Source organism: Microtus oregoni, unplaced genomic scaffold (assembly GCF_018167655.1).
Source record: "Microtus oregoni isolate MIOR12 unplaced genomic scaffold, Mior012 000177F_ref0000224, whole genome shotgun sequence".
Classification (NCBI taxonomy): Eukaryota; Metazoa; Chordata; class Mammalia; order Rodentia; family Cricetidae; genus Microtus; species Microtus oregoni.
In genome coordinates this window covers 300,882-306,558 of record NW_024544835.1, presented here as the reverse complement: position 1 = coordinate 306,558, position 5,677 = coordinate 300,882, and positions in this window count along the sequence as shown.

Here is a 5,677-nt window from a genome sequence, read left to right as displayed (position 1 = left end):
TTTTTTTTTCCCTGCATGTAAGTACGTCTCCCACATTTGCTAAGCAAAAGCTATGTCTAACTGTTTATAAAGCTACTAAATCATTTCTCAGTATAAAGTGTCGCCACAAATGTTGGATATACCAGGGAAAGAAAAAATGAGAGTAAATACCTTTCTATGGTGACCGAATCGAGGGATGATTGCACTGGCAACTGGTCAGCCTTGCCTGAAGCCAGGCCGCTTACAACACAGCTTTTTCTTTTGCTTCACTAGTGTCTACTGAGATCCATCAACTTTGGCCCAGAATCAAGATCACACAAAGCTACAGGGACGTAAAAATGCTAACGTGACGAGATCTCCTTTGGAGATGCTCACAGACATAGCAGGCAGGGGAAGCAGATGCCCTGACAGCACGGATCTTTCTCCCCCACACTGTGCAGCTCTAATAACTGAACACAGAGTCAGAGCCTACGACTCTCCTTTCTCTCCTTTTGTTAAGGGATTTGCTTGTTTCTCTCTCCTCAACAAACTGACAGAAGACTACAGTCTGGTTTTAGCAGGAAGGGAGCTCTCTCCTCTGTAGCTGCTTTGGCCTTTACTGCACTCGGTAAACTTATATGCACGGCTGTGCAGGACAAGAGGCATACTTTACCCACTGAACCCTGGAGGCAAAGAGTGCCAGGGGAAGAGATTTTGGAGGTCAGGAAAAAGAATGACTTGAGGGGGGGGGGAATATTTGAGGCACATAAAACCTAGCACTGAGACACTTTTAAAAAGAGAAGAAAACCTTAATTGAATCGCATTCCAATCTATCACCTCAACAACCCAGCTACACATGTCAAAGTATTAAATGCAGCAACTGCTAGGAAACACTGCATTGCAACTCCAGCTCCAAGAGAAAGCAAATTCTTGTTACCCAGGGCAGGGTTTGCATTCCTAACTTCCACTCCATGGCACCCTGGCTGGTCACACTGCACTCTTTCCACCCTGGCTGAAAAATGAACAGGAAGAAATAAGAAAACCTGTCCCCATGGTGCTGGGGTGAAGGGTAGGCAGGAGGAGGGGGCAGGAATGCCAGGAGGAAGGACTTGGGGCTCCTGTCAGTCAGTGCTAGAAAATGACATTTATGTGACTCCCAGTGCTCGTGGACTGAAGAGAAAGAAACGCCTGTGATGTGGCTCCGCCCCCTCCGCTGCACTCATTTATTATAGCTCTGTCTTTAAACTGCTGGGTATGCAGCTGGCAGCCAGAGCCTCGGAGGAGGCAGGAGCATGGGACATATAAATTGCCGTTGCATTTACAGCTAAGATAAACTCAAACTGCAGGGTTAGAGCCTGAAATGACTTGAGGGGGAGGCTCCGACAGGCCTCTCCAAAGAATGAGGACTAGAAAACAGATAGAGTTATTCGGGGACTATGGGATCATGGAGAAAGGAGGGGGAGAAAAATCTAAACAAGTTGTGTAAAATCTGCCGCTTTAGTGGGTCTTAAAGAGCTTATGTCAGCTTAATTCTATGTGGTAGCATAATGTAAATCTATGGGCAATGGGGCTCTGGGCATATCTACTCTATTGCATTTCTGCAGATTACCAAGGACGGTAATAAATGTCAAGTGGTTATTTATTTGATTAGAAACTTCATTAGATTTTGATGTGAAGCGCTACAACCTCCCGCTCCCCCACACCTCCCAGGGCCACCAAAAGGAAAGCTCAGTTTTGAAATTCAATCCGGCTAGTTTAATTGAGGGGGGGGGGATGTTATGAAATAAAAACCAGCAAATCCCCACTTCTACATGACAAAGTTCTGCATAAACACAGCCTCTCCCCTCCAACAACTGTATGGAACTTTGCTATCATGCCGGAGATGCGTTCTGGCAACAGAAAGGACATCTCTTTAAGCCTCTTTGAGTGTTTTGCTGGATTGATGGGAGGTTGTTGTTTCTGAAGTAAGATGGAGTCCCTCTGGCTACAGAGAGAATCTGATGGCATTCTCTTAGCTTAACCACCTCCGTGTGTCTTTAAATGCTCACTAGCTATCTTAGATTTGACTTATTTGCAGATTTCATTAGCGGGGAGAAAGAGCTGGTGAGGCTTCACTTGGCCTCGGTAATTTGGGACTCAGATTGCTGGGGCCTGGATATCTGTTTCAGCCCTGCTCACAGGGTAGAGCACGAGTCCTGTTACCTTCATAAAAGGGGGTTCTTTATGGCAGCCGGCAGTGTCAGGTATCCTGTTTACAGTCGGGTTTCTCTTTGCTGCTTTAGTTTCTCCTATGACTTTCCCAGTACAGTTTCCCAAAGAGCCCTGTGTTAGGTTTGAGAAACAAAGAGAGGATGAGAGAAAGAGCAGCATCTAGCTTGCCTCCGCAGGGAACGGTACTTGCATGTCAAAAGACCTACCAAATAGGAATTGGACTGGCTTTCATAAACCCAGGGATTGAAGCGCAGTGTGGGGTACGTATTATTGCCACAGAGCATGGGCTGTAAAGAAGCACAAAGAGACAGGCTTTATCTCTTTGCCTGAAACCCTCTTGGAACCTTCTGGGAGTGCACATTCTAAATCAAGAATCAAAACGTTTTCCCAGCACAACTGCACATTGAAAATAGGCACTTGAACAACACAGGCAGAAATGGGGAAGAATTCCTTTGAAATGCCTATAACGCACCCGGAGCTACCCTGCCTCTTTCTGCAGACATGGAAGAGTATTCATCAGCACTGAAGGGTGTGTGGCTCAGTAGAGACAGCTGACAGCTGGCAGAAAAGATCCATTAGATGCCCACACTTGCCCCTTGCCAGCCCTGAATATTTTTTTTACACGCCCCTCCCCGAATAAAGAACAGATATTTGATTTGGAGATGCACCCAGCAGCTATAGATATTTGTGGTTCTTTCTTTCTTTCCGCTTTGGCCACCACCATACCCCGCCCCAGCACTCTTATTGTATTGTAATTAAAACAAAGGCCTGAAAGATAAATTTCTTGCATTAGTCTAAGTGATGAGAAACACTGGAGAAACGAAACTTAGGAATTCATTATGTGTTGTGTGGTTAGTAACAACAACTCGCTGAGGCAGGAAGTCTTTCTTCCTTTTTTAGAAGGAGTCACTATCTCAAAAACAAAGCAAACAAACAACAACAAAAAAATCTCCCTGCTGAGTATCAGTTACCCGTATTTGAACCCATTCCTGGTGAACTCTGCTCCGTGTGGATTGGGCTTGAAGAAGAAACACAGACCTCAAAGGGCTGGGGTCTAGCTCAAAAGCAGTCAACCCCAGCAGGAAAGGGCAACCTGCCTACAAAGCCTCTGAAAGAGGAGAAATTGGAAGCTCAGGGTGAGGCTTTGAGCCCCTGCTGCTGAGCCGAGGGAGCCATCAGGACAGTGGTTTTTCCTTTCTGCAGGGGTGCTGGGAGAGGGTGAGGGGAGCTCAGGGAGAGAAGAGGGAGGGGAGGATAAAATATGTGAAGGCAAGGAGGGAGGGTGCTGGGGAGGATGCTGGGGAGGGTGCTGGGCCCTGGAGCTGGTCCGCCAGAAGAGAAAGGATGAGTTTTGGCAGGAGCTAAGGCTGCTGAGTTAAACAGTATTAATTCGGTAGGCTAGGCAACAGGAAGCAGTTATGTGTTTGCATCCAAGAGTCACATTTTTAAACAGATTACTGTCTTGATGGTGGGGTGTGACAGAAAGATTATGAATTATCGAACTAGATTTTCAGGGTCCACATTAGCTGCTGGGTGTGCATTTAATTCTAGGGAGTTTGCTAATGAATGGGTCATGACCCAGCCTTTTAGTCTTGTGGGAGGGAGAGATAGATATACAGTTAGCAAACACAAGGTATTAGATAAATAACAGGATCAGGAGAAAAGAGCAGAGAGGGGTACAAGGGCTTCAAGAAAAGGCTTTATGGCTTCCTGTAAGCCTTGGGGCTCTGGCATGGGCCAAAGTGTAGTGTGTATTTCTAAAGCTGGACAGAAGCACAGTTAGGAAGGTGGGGAGGGTTGCATGTTGGCAGAAGTTCAGATTTTTCAGTGTACGTGAACTTGCCGGTATCGGCAGATACAAAGGTTGTGTGTTTGAATGAGAACAGGAACACAGCTGCTGCCCTACCAAACTAGTGCCCTGTCAGAGAGAAAACTTTTCTTTACCTGATTTTGTGTGTTTCCCCTCTTTAACAACAGACATTGCTATTCAATTTTAGGTGCCATCAAAACCAGAAAAATGATCTTGAGATAAACATTTCTTGCTTGGAGACAGGCTACTAGAACATGTTTGTTTGTTTATTATTCTTTGTGTCTTTCATACCAAGTCTCCCAGTCCCACCCATCTCCCTCTCCACCCCAAAATAAAACAAAATAAAATTTAAGAGAAAGAGGGGGAGGGAGGAAGAAGAAAATGTCGTCATGGAAGCCGTAAGCTGCAGTGAGAGTCACATAGCAAATCCCTCTATCCATACATTTTTACAGGCAGGAATTTATCAATTTATCTAGGCCCCTGGTCTCTGCTGCACATCAAAGCTGGGCCCTCACTGGGACTCTTCCTGGACATTGCTGTCCCATGCTGTGACGATCCTGCAGCTCTGGGTTAACAGTACTCACCCCCACCATGTTCCAGCAGATCACAGATGGGGTGAATGGTGGGCTGGGCCAACACAGAACCCTGGCTCTGGGCCTGGGTAGTTGAGGGTTGGTCAGCTTGCCTGTTGTTCTGGTCCTCACCACTAGAGAGAGCTCTCCAGCATTGCTGGAGTTAGTTTACCTTGCAGCAAGGAGCAGGAGTCTGGCCAATTCTCTGGCTTTCACGTCCTCAGGGTCAGTTGTGCCACACCTACACCTTCAGGGCCAGCTCTTCTACTGTGTTACCTAGGTGAGGTGTAGGGACCGTTCTCCAAAGGGCTACAACTGATGAGGGGCAGGGACAGCTCTCCTGCTCTTATTACCTCTCAGGGTCTGCTCTCCCTCCTGGCTCAGGCATCGATGAAGGGGCATCTCTCCAACCCCCATGCTCCCTCAAGAAAGATGAGTGCTGATGACAGCTACCACATGTTCACAACATTGGAACTGGCTCAGTCACCTCGGCCAACAGGGTCAGCTCTACTGTGTTGCCCAGGCAAGGTGCAGGGCCTGTTCTCTCAGGTGTAGCAACTGGTAGGGGGCAGCACAGATCTCCTGCTCTTATGACCTCAGGGCCAACTTCCCCACTTTGTAATATGAGGGCCTGCTTGTTGCGGTTTCTGTCCTGCCTTTTTCCCACAGTCGTTAGGTCCCAAAGAAAACCACACAGAGGTCTCTATAAGTTATAAACTGATTGGCCCATTAGCTCGGGCTTCTTGTTAACTCTTATAAAATATTAACCCATTATTCTTATCTATGTTAGCCACATGGCTCGGTGCCTTTTTCAGTGGGGTAGGTCACATCTTGCTTCTTCCATGATCTGGGCAGGACTAGGAGGAATGGGCTTCCTCCTTCCCAGAATTCTCTTGTTCTCATTGCCCCGCCTGTACTTCCTGTCTTGTTGTCCCGCTTATACTTCCTGCCTGGCTACTGGCCGATCAGCATTTATTTAAAACATAATTGACAGAATACAGAATTGTCCCACCACTTGCCTCAGCTCTTGAAGCTGGGGGGGTTAGGGGAGGGCATTTCTCTTCCACCCATGCGGTAGGATATGGTTTTGTGAAAACACGGAACATAAAGGCACCAATATTTGAGA